This window comes from Silurus meridionalis, chromosome 17, assembly GCF_014805685.1.
Source record: "Silurus meridionalis isolate SWU-2019-XX chromosome 17, ASM1480568v1, whole genome shotgun sequence".
In the NCBI taxonomy this organism is placed as follows: Eukaryota; Metazoa; Chordata; class Actinopteri; order Siluriformes; family Siluridae; genus Silurus; species Silurus meridionalis.
In genome coordinates, this window is record NC_060900.1 from 18,354,492 (window position 1) to 18,378,112 (window position 23,621).

At 40.5% G+C, this 23,621-nt stretch overlaps 1 protein-coding gene across 1 annotated transcript in view; it reads left to right on the top strand.

Moving 5' to 3' along the window:
* The window catches only part of agbl4 (AGBL carboxypeptidase 4), a 312,090-nt gene that overhangs the window by 122,158 nt on the left and 166,311 nt on the right, over window positions 1–23,621 (top strand). The window lies entirely within an intron of this gene.

A 23,621-nucleotide genomic window follows, 5' to 3' on the forward strand; every position in this document is an offset into this window, starting at 1 on the left:
CCACAAATTGTGTGCACAACATAGTTTCAGACTTGCCAGAAACTCTCTATATATAATCTTTAATAATAGTGGATAATAAGATATATTTTCTCTGTGTATATTTCATATATGGTTTGAGCCCTTTGTCTAAATTACACGTTTTCCCTCACTGGCTTGGCATGCTGAGATAATTGCTTTCCTGGTTATGACCCGTAGCTTGTGCACTTCCTGATAACTTTGAACAAAAGTTTGAGGTACGCACACACTCACAACCACACAAAAAAGTGAGAGAGAGAGAGAGAGAGAGAGAGAGAGAGAGAGACTCACATTCCTGTCCGATCAGACTGATATTTTACCATTCAGATGCGATGCTGAGATGCCAGGATGTATTTGCATGGACCATGGCATTTGGGCAAGTGAAGCCTGTCAGGGGTAATAGGTGGGAACTGATGGATTCTCAAGAGTGTGCACGTGAGGACGACCTACTGATGGATGAAGAGTTGTGTGTGTGTGTGTGTGTGTGTGTGTGTGTGTGTGTGTGTGTGTGTGTCTGTATATACCAGTCTGGTGGACATAGAGGAATGCGTAACTTGTGGCATGCAGAACAAGGGTTACGTGACAGAACGCGCTCACTCAACAGTAGCCTTGACATCTGTCAGGAGTGGATGAAGGGCGCTCTGACACACAGCAGGCGTCTGCCACAGCAGCCTGTCTGCCTCCACCCAGCCCCAGCCACGGCCTAACGGCACATGACAATTAGGCAGGAGAAAAAAACAATAGACATTTCACAGGCAAGCACAGCTCCTTCAGGTGTGCAGGAAATGTCTCAGCTCAGACTGACGTTTGTACAATCAGATTACGAATATTGATTGAAGAAAAGCACTAATAGTTTTATGTGATATTATTATGCTGTTTTTTGTCTGTGAATGGTTAGATGTATAGATATATAAACATTTTGGATTCCATTGAATATATATCTCTAACTGTAGCAAAATAATACTCTATATACTAGGGGTGTAACGGTACACCGCTGTGTTCGGTACACAGCGCTTTCAGTTTGGATATAATCCTTTGTTATATGTGTGGAACATAGTTAACACCTGAGTTCCCTCAGTAACATATTAAGTGGAGGACAACAAGTTTTTTATTCTCCGCCTCGAATTTTTAGCACATTTTTAATATTAACAGTGAAATTTTGTTCTTCGCATATCCCAGCTTCAGAGCAAGCTGGGATATGCGAAGAACAAAATTTCACTGTGCTGTAATGTATATGTGACAAATGAAGGCTATTCTATTCACTCTGTACCGGAAATACCATTTGTAGTGCATTGTTTTGAGCAGAGAAAACGGCAAGCAGTTTTGTTTTGCATTTCTTCCCCTAACCGTACCGAAATTGTTCTGAACTTGACACTTAAACCGTTCCATTTGGTTCCACACCCTATAAATATTATTTATTAAAGCATCAAGCATTTTATTTCCAAACTGTCCAAATAAGGAACATATTAAGTCTAAGTTAACATTATTTACAGGAAACTCATTTTTATCATGTTTGGATTAATCCCACTCATGTAAAATAGTCATGTAACTTTAAAACCCCTGAAATTTAAATACCTTTTTTTGATAGTAGGAGGTTGTGAATTTTTTAGGAACTGTTTCAAAGTAAAAAAAAAAATGGCCGCTTGATTGTGCTTCAAAAAAAACATATAACAACCCTGAGACGTCTGTTTGTGGCATGCGGCTTTCAAACGAGTCCACCTTTATGTGCAACTGCTGCCGTGATAAATCAAACAGCTGATTAGCTCCTACTAATCACAGCTGGAACTTCCAATTGCTGTAACACGCCAAGACTCCAGTTTTCAGCAGGTAAAACAAAGAACATAGGTATTTCATAGAGAGGCTTACACACAGCAACACAAGAGCTTTTTTTTACAGCCAAGAAAAGGCCTTGCACATTTAATCCTGATCACACACATACATACACATATACACACAGACTTGCAGCTGATAATTGCTGAAAGTGAGAAGAACTCTTATGTCACTGGAAAACACAAGTATGTAAAACACAAGCGAACTGGGGGTCAGAGTGAGTATTCCAAGGCGTGAAAGAGTTAATGTGGTCACGCTCTTCTGTAATAAAGCCGATAATCAGTGCAGATGAAGACCCTCTTTCTGTCACAATATCTCTAAGAGTCCACGAACTGCAAGTGAAAATATTGAGGAGAATTTCAGCCTTAATTTAGGTTTGAACACCATAATTAACGGCTGAGTGCAGTTGTGGAAAATAAGGGCTTTAGTTTTTTTTTTTTTTCATTTCCCATGCTCATGCTAGCACACAGAGAATTTTCATATCTGCATACTGTGCTTCTATCATATTAGAGTGATTTCTTCTTCCCCAGGTACTCCTCAAATCCGAGATAAGATGCCGTTTAGTCATTGCTCACACTGTATTTTTTATTTTTTTTAATTTGTATGGGTTGCAGCCAGCGTTTTTTTCTGTCTTTTTTTTTTTTTTTTGCATTCTCTTCTCCATCCAGCTTCCATCAGGACAACAAAACATGGCAGGTTCAAAAGTACTAATCTCTGTCTGTCAAGCCCAGATCTGGAATAAATAAAGCAATACACAAGGAGGTTTAGATTTCTGGTTTAGCTCTGTATGCAGGACACCAGATAAACTGAAGACAGAGGTGGTTGTATAGACACTTTGAGGATAAAGGAAGAGAGAAAGACAGAGAGAGAGAGAAAGATTGCGTTTGCTGTATTTATCTGTCAAAAAATCACCAATGGAAACCTTTGAAACCTTTATCACTATGTGCAGAAAGAGTTCATCCTTTCTGCTGGCTGAGTATGTGTGTGTGTGTGTGTGTGCGCATGTGTGTGTGCGTGTGAGCTCAGATCAGTCCTGCAGGGTGGTAATTAGCGTTGATGGAGAGGGGTGTTTATGTCAGGTGTTAGGACACAGGTTATGACAGCTGACTGGAGCTCAGAGATGCACGTACCACGAAGCCTGGATTTTAACTCGCATTTTGTATTTTCCAGATCTGTTCCTCTGACACTCATCTGTCACTTTGTTTTTCCTCTACATCTTTTTTCTCTGACAGCCCCGCAAAGTATATAGTTTAAGAAACTCTCCTGTTTGTTAGGTAGAGGATGGTGAATAATTCTTTCTGGTGTTGGTGTTCTGAGGTCTTGCTCTGGCGTATCGAGCTCTTCACGATTTAAGTGGATGGAAGCAAAGACTTTACCGCTCTCGAGTGGGTGGATGGAGTGCGGTTCTCAAGTGCTCAGACAGGTTTTTAGCATTCAGTTCATACAGGGAGGGGAAGGAGGAGGAAAGAAAGATGCTTATGGAGGTGCTTATTTCAGTGTATAGCCTGTCTAAAACCACTTGACCACTTGATTTTTCTTTTTTTTAAACTAATTGCCATCTCATAACTTAAAGTCCCTGTGAAATGGCTTAAGAGCTTTAAAGTGATTTGATTCCATATGTTGACATATTTCCTTTCGCAACAGGAAGTCTGAGTTACAGCAAGCAGTTGAATTGTTAAATGATTGAAATTAGAGCCAGTTAAGTCAGTATAGAGTATATAGACAAAGATATTGGGAACCTGACTTTTCCAGCAACATGTGGTTCTTTCCCCAACTGTTACTACAAAATTGAAGACACAATTGTACAGGATGTCCTTGGATTAAAACATTACATTTTCTCTTCACTTGAACTTGGAGACCCAAACTTGTTCAGCATGACAATGCACCCATGCACAAAGCAAACTCAATGAATGTATGGTTACATCATTTGGAGTAGATCTTGAGTGGCCTGCTATAAAACTCTGACCTCATCTCTTTTAAAAACCTTTGGGAACACTGACTGCACCCCAGGCCTTCTCACCTCACCTACATCAGTACCTGACTTCACTAACACCCTTGTGGCTAAATGAGCACAAATGCCCACAAGCACAATCCAAATCGGGTGGAACATTTTCCCAGAAGAGTGAAGGTTATTATAATAGCAGATGGCTGCAAAATGTTGAATAGGACGTTCAAAAAACACATACGACTCTTATGGCTGGGTGTACAAAAGTTTTGTTCATATAGTGCTAGATACGTTCAAATAGTTTAGTCAAACAGCTTATTATAATAAACAATGAACTGTGAGTGACTTGTTCGAAGGCAGACTCGCTACCTCAACTAACGAGCAATACAATTTCCTTTTTTTGCTTCAGTATTATCATTTGAACAAATAAAATATGACTTTCAAATGATTTATGACTACCACTTTGACCACATCCGTTTTTTTGTGATGTTTTGTGACATTGGCCTCATTTGAAAGTAATATTTTATTTGTTCAAACTTGCCTTCGAACAAGTCACTCAGTTTTATCACCATCTCCGAAAAGCACTGTTACCCCTCATAAAAGAGAAACTTTCGACAGCTATAATCAGAATAAAGGTATTATAGTTTTGCAAGTAGTTCCTCTTTCAGTAGATTGCTCCCAACTATCAAGCTGTAGATTTCTCGAGAAAGAAATCTTCACGCTGTTGCCGTGTTCACATTCAAAACTGGAAGCAATCTCTCACAGTGCTGTTTTGTTAACTTACTTGAGTTCTGATTATTTTGTTTCCTATTCCAAGGTGATGTCCTTTTAGACTCAGAGAAGGGACAGCATGTGGTCCCCCTGTGGGGCTTTATTTGTTAGCCTGCTAGAGCGAAGAATTGCTGAGCATCTTTCTCTTGTGGAGTAAATGAGAAAGGCAGTGTGTGTGTGTGTGTGTGTGTGTGTGTGTGTGTGTGTGTGTGTGTGTGTGTGTGTGTGTGTGTGTGTGTGTGTTTGGTGCCTCAGAGCTGCTGGCAACCTGGGCCCTATGAGGATGGCCTGCACTTTGGCACACAATTATGAACAGTGCAGAGAAAAAGCATCTCATACTGATGAAATAGGATGTTTTTGACTAAACTAGCAGACATGAACATTTGGACTTCCTGTATTTCCAACAAAAGGTACGGCATTAATTCAATGCAATATAATACAAGAGGAATCTGCATTCACTAAGTGACTGTTTGGAATAATTCCTGCCTCCCTAGAAAACAGAAAAGTGCCTCTCAGAAGAAGGTACTGTCAAAATTAATAAGCGTTTTCCCCACCAGCTGTTCTGATTTGAAGATATTTATAGATTTAAACTTGCAGGGTCCAATTAACTGTGCCCCGTCCCACCTTATCAGGCTTAGACTGCTCTTGTACCTCTTCTCAACGAGGGAAACAGAGGAAAAGTCACAGGTAAATTAGACTCGAAACTCAGTAGCAAAAAATAGCTCGCAACGTAGTCGGAGCTGACCTTGACCAAGGATATTTTTATATGAGAAAACAAAACCAGAAGGAAATAATATACACACACCAGGAAAGAGTTGCTCCAGCAGGAACACTGCTCTGCTGGCTGGCAATTTTGCTTTTGTACCAAATCCTCCATGTAAACGCCTGATGCAAAAAATAGTGCAATTCTATTTGCACATGTCTCCGGCGCATCAGAGAAGGAGCTTCCGGTAATTGTCCTGTCATTCATGAGAGCTCCTAGTGCTCTGGCTGACTGCTTAAGCTGTTGGTAGGAGAAATGTTTCTTATAGCACAATGTGCTTCATGCCCCCTCACGCTCTGACTTTCTCAGTGCTCCCTGAACCTATATACATACATAGAAATATTAACTATATATATGTATATATATAGTGTCTTGCATAAGTATTGCACTTTTAAATATTTTGCCATGTTTCATGTTTTACCATTTTATTTACGGCACATATCTAACATTTGAAGGTGAAACTATGTATTGTGACCAAAAGGCTGATTCACCAAAAATAAAACTTAGAAAATAAGTATTCACCTTCCTGGGTCAATACTTGGTTGAGCCACCTTTGGCTGCAATTACAACTACAAGTCTACTGGGATATGGCTCTATCAGCTGCGCACATGAGAATCTTTAAAATTTGAAGATTTCACAGTAATCTTCAGGTCTTACAACAGATTCGATATGAGATTCGTGTCTGGGCTTTCACCGGGCCATTCGGAAAACATTCAGGTTTGTGGTTTTACACAGCTCCAGGGTGCCATTGCCAATAAAGTTGAACCTCTGTCACACTGATGCACCAGTCTCAATTCTGTTGCAAACTGGGACTTTATTTCTTCTAGGATTGCCCTGCAGTTGGCTTCATCCATCTTCCCATTGGGCCTGTGAAGTTCCCTGCTGACGTAAAGCATCCCTACAGCACTATGCTGCCACCACCATGCTTCACTGTTCACAGTCATGTCAAGGTGATCAGCAGTATAACGCATTGCGTTAAAGCCAAAATATTTGGGCCTTTTTGATCTCAAGAATGAGATGTTTTTCCTATTATGAAGCCTTTACTTGTTTGTTTTACAGTCACCACAATGTTATACGAACAGAAGTATAATCCAGGTTATATGCAAGATGGGCAACCGTTTATGTAACCAGAGTGACAAGTTCTTTAGGACACAGAGTTTACCATCAAGATTTGTTTTTCCTCCTAGGATCTGTATCAGTTTACTGTGCTTGCAGTGTAAGTAAAGACCAAATGATAACTAAAAGCAGTAATAACTGGCTGTAAGACTATAACACTATAAAAATGTTCTCTCTTTTTCATGAGAGATGCTTTATCTAGCATGGAGACTTTGGGATATCATGCTTAAGTGTTTTATTGGCGTTGGATTTTGTGTGCTTCTGTAGCGAATTGCAGAGCAAAATCCCGAGTATTGAATTAACTCTTGCGGGTTTTCCTGCTGCTAAACTGTAGGTGTTAATTCAACACAGGGAATTTTGCTTTGCAGTCGGAGAAAGCAGAACTGGCACAGCAAGTACAATAGTGGTAATATCGTAATGGCTCACATAGCTCTTTGATTACTTGGGCCGAGACAAGGTTCGGTTCTAAATGGTAATGCATTTGTGTTTTAGTGCAGTGCATTAAACTGATTAATTTTTTTTTTTTCTGTTGCTGGCTACTTATGCGTTGTTTTTTTTAAGTGCACAAGTACGTGCAGTTCTGGAGTTAGACCACTTGTTTCAATTTGGTCGTGTTGAGATTGTGAAACGGAGAGAATGTGCATTTCTCTCTCGCTCTCTTTTTTTTTCGTAATGGGAAGCTTCTTGTCATTCTTTGAACAAAGTAATAAAATTCATCAATATTAAGTGTATGTGCAAGACAGGAAGAGATACGATTGAGAATTTTTGCAGATGTTCTCTTTCCTCCTTGTTCACCTCAAAGTCACGGTGTAACTGTAGCTGCCTCCTGGGAATTTGCGATACTACAGAAACAGCACAAACCCTCCACTGATACTCACATTACAAACATTGTCTTTGAGAAAAATGGCCTCTGACAGAAACATTAAATATACATTATTGTGTGTGTGTGTGAGTGTGAGTGTGTGTATGTGTGTGTTTCTTCTGGCGAGCAGAGAATAGCAGAATTTTGTCTTTTTCGGACAGGAAAGGTTGTGGTTCCTCCTGATTTGAATACGAGCCTCCTGTGTGTCCATCATTGCAAAGTTTGTGACGTGTGTGTGCTCCCCGTTCACAATTAACCATGTGCCACGCGTTTAATAACGGGCTTTTAATTGTCGACAAATGAAGAGTGATGTAAAATAGCTAATAGCTTGTTCTAATTAATAAGGGAATTGAACGCTTGTTAATTAAGGGCAAACAGGACAAGGGCCAACTCTGGTAATTTGAGCAATAAAGCGGATCCTAACGACTCACTTCCAAGCAGACGCCATTCATAACTGATTCTTTTAGATCTGAAACAAACACTAATACACAAATACAAGCACAAAGCAACCCAACACACTTCAAATTGCGTGTGGCATTGTATTCCTTGAACAGTCAGCCCGAAATCCAGCAAGTACACAATCATACACATGTTATTGTCACTCGGGTTTTGTAGAGGAGTCTGCCTATCTTAATGTAATAGCTTAGCATGCGAACTGTTTGATACTTGATGGCTGAACATGCTGTGAAAAGCCTCAGGCCTTAGCTCTCCAGGGACAGGACTTCAAGAGGAATACTCTCTGCAGTACTGATACAGAGAGGAAAAACACGTTCATTTTTCTTCTACATGGGACTTTTTCGAACTTTGTATGTTCTCAGACAAAATGATATTCATTCATGCAATTTCATAACTGCTTTATCCTGGTCAGGGTCATGGTGAATCCATAGCCTATTCTGGGAACACTGGGTTCAAGGCAGGGATACACACTGGATGGGATATGGTCTATTGAGGTATTGTGGTCACCGTGTACATATATATATATATATATATATATATATATATATATATATATATATATATATATATATATATATAGGGTGATATAGGGTGTACTTACTTTTGTTGCCAGCTATTTTGACAATATGGCTGTATGTTGTGTTATTTTTAGAGGACAGTAAATCTATTCTGCTATACAAGCTGCCCAGTGACCACTCTAAAATATATCCAAGTTTTATTTCTATAGTATTGTCCCTTGAGATCTACTACAATGGTTTGAGAAATGTAAGGGGGTGTACTCACAATCAATTTTCTTGAGTCCACCTGCTCGCACATTTTAAGACAATTGCAAGAAACGTGGAAAACTCAGAGGAAACCCATGGTGTCGTGGTGAAAAGTAGTGATATGTAAATTGTGCATTGGTTCAACGCAGGACCCTGGAGATGTATGGTGGCAAGGCTATCTGTCACAAACAAGAAGATATTATATTTCAAAGTGTTAAACTGTACACGTTTTTTTTTCATGGCAGTAGGACCTGGAAATCAGGAATTAAACACTAACAATAACATTTATATGTAAGGCATTTTTTTATCTTGTAAATGTCTTCTTGAAATGTATTGCCTTTATTGGTTTATTAAAAAATCTCTGGAAATGCGTAGGAAAAGCACTTATTGCAATAGTGCCAAGTTTCTAATAACAAAAGCGAAATTGTAATATATAAAATAAAAAAAAAACAATGTATTGTATAGGATTCGACACTTTTCACATTTTCTGCAAAACTATAGCCAATGGCTCCTTTCACTCCTAGTCTCTATTACAGTTTAGCGAGCTCAGATCATCTCTGATAAGTCCTCTGGCGTGCATTGAAAAAGATGGATTACGTCGCTCCCCGAATGGCTTCCTGTTCTGCGATAATGCCTTTTAATGCAGAACGCAGCACATCTGCTGCCTAATTGTGTACTGCGGGGTCCAGCCAGAGTCAAGAGGAGAAGGCGTGGAGCTATCAGAGAATGCAAAGAACGTGTGTGATGTAGCTGGACCGCAGTTCATTAGGTCCGGGAGAGAAAGGAGACACAGTCATGCACCCGGGCCAATTTATTAACACGGCTCTGGCGTCAGAGCACTCCTGACTTTCAGCCTTGGTTGAATGTAATTACCGAATTATATTTATTAGATGAAATGGCACCTCGCTCCATTTCCAGCCACCTATTTCATCTAGGAGGATCCATTCACATGAGGATTACATTTGGTAAAAAATGTTGGAGCAAGTGGAGCCCCTATCACAATGATCTACTGAGCACTGTTGTTCTGATGGAGCTATTAGCATTCATGAACAGAGCAGATAAAAGGAGATTACGGCAGAAAGAATGAGGAAAGATTTAATAAATAGAGTAGTAGTCATACTATAAAGTGCATGGAAGACAGAAGGAAAATGAGTGAAAGGGAAATTGATAGAGAAAGAGCTCTCTCTCTCTCTCTCTCTCTCTCTCTCTCTCTCTCTCATTCTCTCTCTCTCTCTCTCTCTCTCTCTCTCTCTCTCCCATAAATGACTTGCTTGGACGGTTTTATGTTTGCCTGAAGGAGAATCAAAGCTGGTTACATTCCGCCTTTTGATTGTGTAGCTGCTGGTGTCTGGCTTCTATTGGCTAATCTAAATGCTTTTGTCAGGGGAGATTTTGTAGATTGCAGCCAGCCCTGCTACAAATTGGTTGTGTCATCATATAATGAACTATTTGAGCGTTGCGTCTCTCTGGCCAGCAGTCTCATGTTGACTGTACGCTGCTTTCACCATTAGCTTGTCCTGTACCTGCCGTATCGTTTAACAAGCAGCAGAAGGCATGGGGGTGGCTCTCTTAGCGGGCTTTTACTTCTGCATGAGTATTTTGATTTCTTACCATTTAAAGGTGTATAGCTTCTTTTAGAAATTGTGTATATCTTCATATATACACACACACACACACACACACAAACATATATATATAATATATAAATTCATAGAGAAAGAGCTCTCTTTCTCTCTCAATCTCTCTCTCTCTCTCTCTCTCTCTCTCTCTCTTTATATATATATATATATATATATATATATATATATATATATATATATATATATATATATAGGTGTGTGTGTGTGTGTGTGTGTGTGTGTGTGTGTGTGTGTGTGTGTGTGTGGTATGGAGTTGAGGCGAAGCCCTCATTGCAGGTGCTCAGCACACTTTCAAGCTGACCTGTGACCCTCGTTGGAGACTGTTTCTATCTCCACACTTCCAAAAAGCAGCTCTGTCAGCAGCCGACAGGGGGTGAGAGTCCATGACATAGTGAGCTGCATTTCTCCATGTGTAAGGAAAGAAAGAGAGAGAGAGAGAGAGAGAGAGAGAGTGTGTGACGAATTCAAACAACTCTGCTAAGTCAACAAGATGAGTGGTGGAACAGAAGCTGAAGTCCCGGGCAGTATCTCAAAGTGCACACCTCACCAAGTATTTTGCTGCTCTTTTGAAGATGGCTCCTTGAAGAAATCCCTCTTGGCCTTAATTGCACCCGTGTTTTTTTCCTCTCTTAGCCTCACCTTGCCTCCCCTCTTCCTCTCCTTTCCCAGAGATCACTGGCCTGTACAGCCTATTTTGCTCTTCACTTCTAATTAGCCTGACTGTCTTCTCTGATATCAGGGGGGCTATTGAAATTTATTTGATCTGACTTTTGAATATATAATAAGTGCATCAATTGGTAATGACTCCTACTCTTTTTTCTGTTTGGGGAAAAAAAGAACTGAGTGGATTGTTTGTGCATGAAAAAAAAACAGTGAGAGGAGTCAATCAATGAAGTCTAAAGCAGGGGGTTGTGCTGTCTTAAAACTCTCAGCCCAGTTTTAATTAATGCAGCCAAACAATCAGAAAACACTCTCATACAGACTGGATTCTACCTTCTGAAAGAGCTTATGCTTTATTTTTCTCCCTGTGACTGTGTTCCGCTGCTGGCCATTGAAATTATTTTGAGAATAGCCTTTCTCCTGAAACGAGCCCCCACAGTACACAGTGTAAAGTGTTGGCCTTTTGCCAAGGTTATTGTGACTAATTGCATAATTGGGTATTTGTTTGAACCTTGGAAACACAGGAAGAGGGCTTAAGGCAAACAAGCCTCCCTTCCCCACTCTATTTTAGACTGACTCATTCAGGCTAGCAGCCATGACTTTGTTTCACGCGCCATGTTTGTTTTGAGATGCGCGAAGACGCGAGGTGAGGGAAGACGATCCGTCTGAGCCAACTGTCAGACTGTAGGACAACAGCGTGGATTATTATGGATCAGAGGAAAGAGCTAATCTGAATATAGATTGGTCCCATCTGGTTTGGGTTGGCAAATGTTCGTCAGAGAGCAACGGAGCATCTGGGGGCTCTAATGGAACAAAAGGCCCGGGTGCAAGGACAGGCGTAACTGAAAGAGAGATAGAAAGAGACAGAGTGAAAGAGAGAGAGATGGAGCTCTGATGTATGGTAGGATATTCAGGCGTGTGAATAAGTATTCAGATGGAACCTCAGCTGGTGCCTCTGGCATCTGTACCAGTGGCATCTTATAGACCTGAAAACATCAGGATAAAGCTAATAATCTGTTAAAAATAGCGATTAGTGATTCATCAATACCCTTTATCGACGCATCTCTGCAGGGAGGTCATGTTATTCAGCTTCATTTACAGTACACGGCTGAAGGTTTTGTGGACTTATCAAACCCATACATTCCTGTTAAACATCCTGCTCCAGATTGTGACCCCTTTTTGGTTGTTAGAATAATTTACACTCCCCTGGGAAGGCTTTCCATTAAATCCTCTGAGGTTTACTCATTCAGCTACTAGAGCATTAGTACAGTAGGGTCCAGTTAAAATTCATCCTAAAGTGACTCTGTGCAGGCCACTGGAGTTCTTCCCTTTAAACCAAAGACATGGTGTGCAGGGGTTCAAGTGAACGAACTCCAGTTCTTGAACAACTGGAGTGAAAGAACAAGGCATGAACTTGCTAGAACATGTTTGGATTCTGTAGTTACAGGGAAAGGAAATATTAATACAAAAACAGCATCAACTCTTGCAGAAGACTTACTTATGCGTGTGAGAGTGAGGCGTATGCAAAAGATGTGCATGTTCATGCTTTTTTGGTTAATAATAATATGTGCTACTTGTTTTCTGGTAAAGCTAACGCATTCAATTTTGATCAGGTCAGGGTGTCCGGTTGCAGTGGAGAAGAGCTGGTTTTATTCACTTCAGAAAAACACTGCAAAACACTGCTGCACAGCTATTAGCAAAGTATGTTTTCATTTTCAGAAATCCCTTTGCCACGTCAGAAACAATTTTGATTTTGATTTTGTGTTGTCTGTAGACATTTTTCTCAACCAGCCAGCATTTGTCTGAGCAGTGGCTACTGCTGTGCGCTGCTAGGAATAGACTCCCTTTGCTAAGCTAGGTTTTGTAGGAAAACCCTGAATTACCTCCTCTTGATATTTTCACAGTTTACTTTACAAAGTATGCATACCAAATGTCGTATAAGATCCATGTTTCAAATCATTTTTACAAATAATAATACATGGTATTATTACTTTATCCCTAGTTACGCATTGGCTATATAGTTTCTTCTTGTTTTAAGTTTTCTTCCCAACATTTTTGTTTTTATGGTTGTGAGTTTCAAGTTATCTTGCTGTGCCTTTTGCCTATTCTATACAGGACCTGTAGCCCTTTGCGTCCTGAATCAAACATCTCATCAGTGAGAAGCCAATCAGCCTGGACATGGTGCAGTTCTGCTTGCCATGGCATCCAGTCTATAGCCACTCGAGTCCCCTGTGCTTTAAAACATCATTACAGCTTTAACTCAGCCAACCATTCCACTAAATCAGTATTACTCCACTCCGACCCTTATCCTGTTGCTGGATTACACACCCCGTGGAAAGCTACAGGCCCTCTTAAACTGTGTTATTGTGTTACATTTATTTCTTTGGAGAGACTTCTCAGTGGAAATGAAAAGGATGGTGACATATACATTACTGTGTTTTTGCCCCGTGAAGTATGTCGCCTTGATTTAAGAATAAAGAGAAGTTGCACTTTTTGGAAGTTGGAGAGCAGTAGTTGAAAATGAGAGCAATAAAAGCTTTTCAGACATCGAAGCGGGGAAATGAAGGGAGAGGGGTGGGGGGAGAGAGGGGGTTGTTGCTGCTGAGCACAGCCGTGTACATCTGATCTAACATCTGCCGTAACTCTGCCAGTCATTGTTTTAAATATGAATGTTTGTATAAGATGCGTCTGCTTTTTTAAAGTTAAAAGAATACTCCAGTAATACAACAGGCAATCATTTCAACACAAATCCCTGTACTGAGAAAAAGCCAGACGGCCTGTTTACTCAAAACTCTCTTATAATGAAAGCGTAGGTGCAGTTCCAACTTTTGAAAATGAAAAAAATATATATATATTGCAAACCACTTACTTTTTCTGAAAGTGCTATCTTTGTGGCATCATTCGTCATCAGCCTCGCTCAATACATAACTACAAAATCTGCGTTCTGAAGATGTAGTAGCATATGCCAAAGATCAATTATACAGATTCGGAGTTTAATTTACAAGCTTGTCTGTCTGAAAGATTTACAGCGTTCTGCGTACGCGTTTATCGACTGTAAAAATTCGTAACGTCGCAGCAACTGCGATGATTCGAGCTTTTAAATCGCATCTGCTGTCATCCTGTGAAATCAAATCGCCTTCTTTCAGAACGCATGACAAAAGTTGTAAACCGATTCAGGAGAGTTCAATTTATGCTCGTTTAATTTTTCAACTGGTGTATGACTGCTGTTCAAACGGCTACTGTCTGACGTTTCATCGTTTCGCAAAACGAAATGGCAATGCTTCTAGTAGCCGTAACAAATAATGCAGAAGTGGGCGTGTTTCAGGCATAATTAAAAAAGGTAGCTGATTCTGAAATTGAGTAAAGAATGGCAAGCAATTTGGCCATGCTGATTTTGAACCTCAAATTTTGTGATGGCATGATAATGTAATCAGTCTGTTTGTTTTTTATTTTTTTCCCCCCAAAAGAAAACAGCCTGAGGCACCTAAGGCAAAAAAAAAATAAAAATGCTGCAATAGCTGAATGTCAATGTGGGAATGTCTGGTCTTGTTTGGGAGCTGATAATATTTCATTATTCTGAGCAATATTTAGCGCTGGCATTGAAATAGCTTCATAGCGTGTGTTGGCGAAAGGCGAGAAAGCGCCCTTGATTAAGATGGATTCACCAATCCAGCGAAGAGTATTAGAGTGGGTCGAGAGCCCATCCCAGCTCCGTTCCGTTTTAAACCTGCACAGACACACGCTGCTCTCCAGCCAGCTCTGAGGTCACAGGAGGAATTTTAAAACTCGCAGATAGCATGGAAAGAATATTAGATCCATCATTAGGAACAAAAAAAAAAAACCCATTGAGATATAAAATGATTTTTTTTGTCCTTCCTCCATACTGCCATATTATCAGTGTCTTTGCTAGAGGACATTGGGGCTGAGTGGAGTCCATTAAAGTGATCACTGAGCCATTGAATGTTAGAGTGTGCGTGTTGTGTGTGTGTGTGTGTGTGTGTGTGTGCCACTGCAGTGAAATTCAACCACTTTTTAAATGCTATTTTTCCTCTGTTGCTGTATTCCCTCGCAGCACATATAGCATGTGGTGTCATTTTTTTGTACCCTGTTTCCCCTCTCGGTCCTGAACACCCTAAAACATCAACATGAGAACAAACTCATACTATATAGTGTGCACTTTTACACCACAATGATTTCAACCCATAATGTTGCCCAAGTTAAAAACTTTCCACCACACACACATACAAATGAACACACACACATACAAATAAACACACACACACACACACACACACAGGCATGCTCATTGTCTCTGTCCGTGTTTAACGATGAGTGATTACAGTGGCTCTTCAGAACGGCTGTAATCTATTTGAAGTGCTGATGGGGGGTGGTTTGAGAGGGTGATTAGTGATATTCATTGCACACTAATTCTCTTTGATATGTGCCATGAAAGACACTTGTCTTTTATGCCTTTAAAAATGTGTTGTTTTGTTATGGAGATGCCAACACGAGCCGTTCTCAAAGAATTGAAACTTGTTTGAAGTGTCGATGCGCTGAGAGTTAGGAGATAGATGGATTGTGAGGACTCGAGCTGACGTGCAGTACACTCCGGCTGCGACGGCACTTTCAGATGCTGGCATATAGAGATGGATGAATGGATGGAGAGACTGAAAGAAAGATTGATCAATCCATAAAGCCTGGTTCAAAACGGCACAATTTTTGCCCCTGATTTCTCAGTCGCTGACATTTGAGGCTTCCAGAATGGCACCTACCTTCTGCGTGATCCCAGGGTGGCATGCTTTTTTTACACTGTGAACACGCCTATACAACGATCAGGCATAACTTTAGGACCACCTGCCTAATATTGTGTTGGTCCCCCTTTTGCTGCCAGAACAGTCCTGACCTGTTGAGTATTACCAGCATTCACTCCTCAGCAATTTGAGCTACAGGATTTTGTCTGTTGGATCAGACCAGACAGACCAGCCTTTGCTCCCAGTGTGCACTAATGAGCCTCAGCCGCCCACGACCCTGTCGCTGTTCTTTCCTTGGACCGCTTTGGATAGATACTGACCACTGCAGACTGAGAACATCCCACAAGAGCTGTAGTTTTGGAGATGCTCTGACCAGTCGTCTAGCCATCACAATTTGGTACTTTGGTACAAACTCACTCAAATCCTTACGCTTGCTAATCTTTCCTGCTTCAAACACATCAATTTTGTCATAATGTTATGTCTGATCAGTGTATTTATCAAGCATGTTAATTTTCTCTGAAACAACAGCAATGGGAATTGACCAAAGTCAAAATCCTCAGTTCATCATCAACCATAATGCTACAGAATTCTTTGACATGTTGTATCCAAATTGTTACATAACCTTACTTTTTTGGAGTATACCTTCAGTTCTCTTTGCAGAAAAAGGCAATCCTCTTTTTGCCCATATCTCCCCAACTAATAATTTCCTCCAAGTTTTCTCTATTTCTCTCTTTTTTCTTGTGAAAAAAAAACCTTACATGACAGACAGCTCTCGCAATTATTTTTTCGTGAGAAGGTGGGATTTAGAGATCAGTCGTGAAGATTTCTCCAGGTGAAACATTGTGTAATGGGTGCTCCTCATCTGTGAGCGATCGACATCTACCGAACTAACCAATTGCAAAGGATTAAAGCCATGTAATGTGAACAGAGCCACAGTTCTGATATTGTGTACTGTGCGTTTGGCGTAATTGTTTAGAGCATAAAATTTTAATTGTGCCAATATGATTGGAGAGTCCCAAATTCCAGCAGCCCATCATAATTTGACATAAAAAGAAACCACAGACAGGGAATCAGGTCAGCCACGGAACACAGCAGCCGAGAGGTTTAAGGGCCTTGTTCAAGTTTTGCTTAGCAGTACTAGAGCTTGAACTTCTGATGAGTGGCTCATAGTCTTATCTGCTGAGCCACCACTGCCTCATTATATCTTAAAAAAAATTAATTGACCACAAAAAATCAGTTCAGTGAGATTCCAGGCGTTGTGGAGTTTGAGGTGAAATGATTTTAACAAGTGAGGTTAGATTCTCCAGTGCAATGTTGACTCACGATAAAGAGACCATAAAGAGCCAATTAAGTAAATGGACTCAGAGAGCTAGTTTTATTTTTAACCACAAAATAGAACTGAAGTAGAAGGGATTTTTTTCACCAGATTGTCTGCTGGATGTGGTCTTAGTAAACTTCATTAAGTGTTTTACTGTATTATTACTATTGCAGCCAGCTGCGTAAGTCTGTTTTCAGTATGGTTGTTCCTCTGAAGTCTTTCTTGTCCAGGGCCATGCTTCAATCAGTATAAGGTATGATTGAAGGAGTGGGAATGCAACAGGTTTGCATTCAGTTTGTGTGATTTAAACTTTCTTTTGGCTTCTCCCATTAGGGGTCGCCACAGCGGACCATCCGCATGTTAGATTTGGCACGTTTTACGATGGATGCCCTTCCTAACACAACCCTCCCCATTTATCCGGGCTTGGGACTGGCGCTAAAGCTTGTGCATCCCTAATGGCTGGGGTTGGTTCCCTGACCGGGGATCGAACCCCGGGCCGCAGCGGTGAGAGCACCGCATCATAACCACTAGACCACCAGGGAACAGTTTGTGTGATTTATTTATTCATTTTTTAATTCTACTTGATTATTGTCAGAGCTTACATAGCGGAGGTGGAAGCGCCATGTGGGTAAAGCATTGGACTTTGGATTAGAAGGTCACAAGTTCAAATCCCACCACCACTAAGCTGCCACTTCTGGGCCCTTGAGCAATCCCCTAACCCTCTCCTGCTTAGCTGTAAGTCGCTATGCCAAATACCATAAATGTACATACTCTGATTGGGATGCCTAGCTGTTGGACCACTTATATACACATATTTGCTTGTGCATATACACTGGGGGGGGTGATAAAAGGCAATTCAACTGCAATTATGATCTGTGAGGTGTTGTTAGTCACTGTAAGAAGTTCAGAGAGACTGTGAGGTGTTTTAGGGCACAATAATGCATCACCAGTACCTGTTGCACGAGTGTGACATGATTGAATGATTATAGCTGCAATACAAGAGAAAAGCAAATAAATGTTTTTTAGATACAAGTTTTGAGAGACTTTTCTTTCCGGCGCCTTTATAAAATGGCAAGCGCATTCCCTTGTGTAGCTTGGCTAATGTTTTGCCTGTTATTGTTTCGAGGAATCTAGCCTTCTTCTTCCTTCAGCAGCTGGTGTTTGCAGCATTTTATATCTGTGCGGTATGCAGAAGTGGTAGGTGGCTGTATAAAAACCCTCCGCTAACATCTGTCATCACAACCACAACCACTTTGATGTAACTTTTGTTCTAACTTGTTATATCTCATGTAGTATGAAAAAAAACTACCATAGTATTCTTTCTCTCTGTGAATAATGGAGTACACTGCATATGAGGAGCAGCATGGTTTAATGCATAAGTTAGGAGTGCTTACTGATGTGTATGCACAGACCTGAATGCAGTAGGATGCAGGTAGTGGAACAGAATTTAAATAGTTTCAAGTATTCTGAGGTGTAGATTAATCAACACTATATATATATATATATATATATATATATATATATATATATATATATATATATATATATACAAACCCGATTCCAAAAAAGTTGGGACGCTTTACAAATTGTGAATAAAAAATGAATGCAATAATTTACAAATCTCACAAAACTATTTTATTCACAATAGAATATATATAACATATCAAATGTTGAAAGTGAGACATTTTGAAATGTCATGCCAAATATTGGCTCATTTTGGATTTCATGAGAGCTTCACATTCCACAATTAGCAACATGATTGGGTATAAAAAGAGCCTCTTAGAGTGGCAGTGTCTCTCAGAAGTCAAGATGGGCAAAGGATCACCAATTCCCCCAATGCTGTGGTGAAAAATAGTGGAGCAATATCAGAAAGGAGTTTCTCAGAGAAAATTGCAAAGAATTTAAAATTATCATCATCTACAGTGCATCTGGAACATTCTCTGTGCGTAAGGGTCAAGGCCAGAAAACCAAACCATACTGGAACCATCCTTAGACGGCACTGCATCACATACAGGAATGCTACTGTAATAGAAATCACAACATGGGCTCAGGAATACTTCCAGAAAACATGTTGTTGGTGAACACAATCCACCATGCTATTCGTGGTTGCTGGCTAAGACTCTATAGGTCAAGTCAAGTCAAGTCAAGTTTATTTGTATAGCGCTTTTCACAACAGACATTGTCTCAAAGCAGCTTTACACAAATGAACAGTTAAAACAGTTATAGGTCAAAAATGAAGCCATATCTAAACATGATCCAGAAGCACAGGCGTTTTCTCTGGACCAAGGTTCATTTAAAATGGACTGTGGCAAAGTGGAAAACTGTTCTGTAGTCAGACGAATCAAAATTTTAAGTTATTTTTGGAAAACTGGGACGCCATGTCATCTGGACTAAAAAGGATAAGGACAACCCAAGTTGTTATCAGCTCAGTTCAGAAACCTGCATCTCTGATGGTATGGGGTTGCATGAGTGCGTGTGGCATGGGCAGCTTACACATCTGGAAAGGCACCATCAATGCTGAAAGGTATATCCAAGCTCTAGAACAACATATGCTCCCATGTAGACGTTGTCTCTTTCAGGGAAGACCTTGCATTTTCCAACATGACAATGCCAGACCACATACCGCATCTATTACAATATCATGGCTGCGTAGAAGAAGGATCCGGGTACTGAAATGGCCAGCCTGCAGTCCAGATCTTTCACACATAGAAAACATTTGGCGCATCATAAAGAGGAAGATGCGACAAAAAAGACCTAAGACAGTTGAGCAACTAAAAGCCTGTATTGACATGGGACAACATTCCTATTCCTAAACTTGAGCAACTTGTCTCCTCAGTCCCCAGACATTTGCAGACTGTTATAAAAAGAAGAGGGGATGCCACACAGTGGTAAACATGGCCTTGTCCCAACTTTTTTAAGATTTGTTGATGCCATGAAATTAAAAATCAACTTAGTTTTCCCTTAAAATGATAATTTTTTTTCAGTTTAAACATTTGATATGTCATCTATGTTTTATTCTGAATAAAATAATAAGATTTGAAACTTCCACATCATTGCATTCTGTTTTTATTCACAATTTGTACAGTGTCCCAACTTTTTTGGATTTGGGTTTTTATATATAGTGTGTGTATATATGTGTGTGTTTGTATATAGGGTTGATTTATTTACACCTTAGACTTCCTACTGTGATGCGATCAGGGCTCTATAGCAGGCCACTCAAGATCTTCCTCTCCAAGCCATGTAAACCATATATTCATGGAGATTCCTTTGTGCACAGAGGGCATTGCCATGCTGGAACAGGTTTCGGTTGTCTCCAGATTTGTGGTAACAGTTTGGAGTGTTGCATATGTTGTGATTTATTGATCAGTTTCATCTTCGAAACATGTTTCATTTTCTATAATCAGAACATTTTCAGCCCAGTGTTCTAATGTTTATATAACAGCTCATTCCATAGGATTATTATGTCGGATGAGTAGAGGACTGGGGGGTATGGAGAAGGATGATCCGCTGTGACGACCCCTAATGGGAGAAGCCGAAAGATGAAGAAGAAGCTTCATATCCCCTACGACTAATAATGAACGCATTAAAAATGTCATTATCTAACAAAGAAAAGTATTAATCATTGATATGGTGAAGTTTCCTGGAAGGAGATTTTTATCATTTATTGAGCATTTACAGGAGTCTCTAGTGTCTAGAGTCTAGTGTTTTTGGTTAATTTAAAGGTGAGAAAAAAATCCGAGACTCATTAGTAAATTGCTTGTTTTTTTTCTGTTGTAAAATAATTGATTAAAACTATGGCATGCCTTTTATTAGTAAATTAGAAGTAGCTGTAAGATTTTAGTTCCATAAAAAGACATGCGGGAAGAAATATTGAATGCTACCACATCCAAAGACACAACCGTGTGCCTCCAAATTTGTCTAGAGCTGCATACAAATGGGTCTGGTTAGCTTGCTAGAGCGAGTAAAATCTCACCAGCTCTTCCAAATTCACCACTGCTTCTTTTTCTTCAAATCCATTGAGTGCTCTTCAAAAGAAAAGAAAAAATGGAAAGTTTCACACTGTAAATTTGCCAGTGAATATATTCACACCCCTATATGATAGAAAGAGGAGTGTACTCGTCAAGTCAGCTTCATTCTCCCTTTTGCTTATCGAGACCTATATAGCATATGTTGTGCAACAGTGCACGTTAGGGCTTTCGACGAGCTGTCTATATTCATAATGCGGAAGCGCGATAGGAGACATCAGCTCAATGCGACAAAGAGCAAATCATGAACTGTGGTTTGCAGCGGATTTGCGACGGCCATAAAGCAGTGGAAGCAGGGATGGACTGGCTTATGGGATTGAGAATGACAACAAAGCGAGAGAAGACAGAGATGCGCAGAGGGAAAATAGCCTCTTAATGGCCAGCCCTCCTGCTTCAAGCTAGCATGTTTTGCAGTGCGCTCAGCACGGTGTAGACTAGCAACAAATTAGCATCAAACTACCCACACATTACCGTTTTCTTTCATCTTCGAATCGCCTGCATCGGGAGGTCCACATTTGCTCAAAAAAAATGCACCGCATCCCATCTGCCTGTTGCTAGCCACACATAATATACTGTATCTACTTATCATTTATAGTACAGGATCACAGATGCAGTATTAGGCTTAGTGGCACATCGTCTTTTGTTTCGTAATAAGGAAAATTGATGATTGTATGACGACGCTCAAAAGAAAACATGAATTGAACGTGCTTCTCTACACATGCAATAGTGTTACGGTTCGCTCTCATCACGCTGTTTCCATAGGCAGATAGGGAGATCGGAGATGAGAGTCTCCAGTCTGTTGAACAAAGTTGTGTTTATAATCCGCTACAACAGCTGAGGACACAACAACGACAGCAGCATGACAAATAATACCTGTGCTCAATTGCACACGCGAGATGTTTTACACCTGATCAGAAGCCTTAATGAGCTGGCACCGAGACAGGAGGAGAGATGGAGTTTGGGGGAGGGGGGCTAGAATGAAAGAAAGAGGAAAAGAGTGAGAGATCCGTGTGACTGAACACTCTGTGTCCTCTTCAGAAAGCCTGAGGGTGGGAGTGAAGTCTCTCCAGGATTCAGCAGGCTGAACACATGGACGGCGTACAGCTCCTCTCGCAGATAGAGACAGCTGCAGCCCTGACAGCCACTGACAAATGAGAACCTGTTAAAGCTAAACAGCTCACTCGCAGGGCCCCTCGCCCCAAATAAAAAGAGCTCCCACACACAAGCGCACGCTCACACGGCCGAGCTGAAGAGCTGTCAGACACACGAGAGGAGAGAAGAGCGGATCCCCTCTGGCTATGACATCACACACATGGGCGCTGAGCTTGGCAGGGGGCTCGACGGCAACACCACATCCATCAGAGACAAGAAGGCACTGAACTGCACAGGCAGGAAAATGAGGGACTACTCATGTGACCTGTCATAAGCGTGACATAACAACAGAGTGAGAGCAAGAAGGACAGAGAGAGAGAGACGGAAAGAGAGAGAGAGAAACGGTGGATGGTGGGTAGAAGTTTGGGCTGGGTGATATGTCAGGAATAAAACATGACAGGGTGTTCGGTTATAGGGAAATAATCAGACACAGGATGATATGACACCATCTGACACAAACCTGGGTTATCTGAAGTTTTCCCTTCGCTTAAACAGAGACTTCAATCTGTTCCAGCATGACAATGCTGTGCATAAAGAGAGCTCCATTATGATATGGTTTGCATGGGTTGGAGTGGAAAATTTTGAGTGGCCTGCTACAGAGCTCTGACCTCAACCCTCCAACCTTGAACACTCTTTGGGATGAATTGGAATGCTGACTGCACCCCAGGCCTCCTCACCCTACATCAGTACCTGACTTTACTAACACCCTTGTGGCTGATTGAGCACAAATCTTAATAACCACACTCCAAAATCTTCCCAGAAGAGTGAAGGTTATTATAACAGCAAATTGAATGGAATAGGATGGTCAAAAACTACATACAACTCTAATGGTCAGGTTTCCGGACTCTTTTGTCAATGTAGTGTAGAAGTTTTAGGAAACTACAGGCTTTTCCAAATAATGTAAAGTTACTAAATGTAAAGACCGAAAAGAAAAGCTATCATTTAAAGATTTCATTCCGAGTTCACTGAAAGATGCCCTGCTTAGCTGTACATTTGTAATCTAATGTATTTAAGGATGGACACTGTTGTTTATATAATAAGTTCTCACTTTGGATTTCAGCATCATGCATTCATAATTTCATTACCTGAGGTAAACATCGCTAATGGCATTTAAACATGAGCCTCACTCTCAGTTTACTTGGCTGATCTTTGCTCATGCTAACATTATTGGGAGAATAATTTCTGATTAATTCACGACATTTTGTTCTGCCGATTAAATTTCTTTTTATTAATGTCTTTTAATGAGGTGATTGCATTTTTTTTAAACATGAGTCTGTTATCTGTGCAAATTGTGTAAGCACACACGTCCATTTTGCTGCAAATAAAAGTAACTAGCCAACAACTGGATTACTGCATTTGTCTTGTTTTTGCCAGATGTAGCATCTGGAGTGCAGTCCAAAGGGTTAAATTTTAGTCTTGCCAGGCCAGCAAATGTTTTTCCTTATGCTCTGAGTTATAGAAGGGCTAATATATGCTTTTACTTCAGAGTGGCTTCTGTTTCTCGTGATGGAGTACTTCTGAGATGTTTATACATCTATTGAGGATTTCTGGAG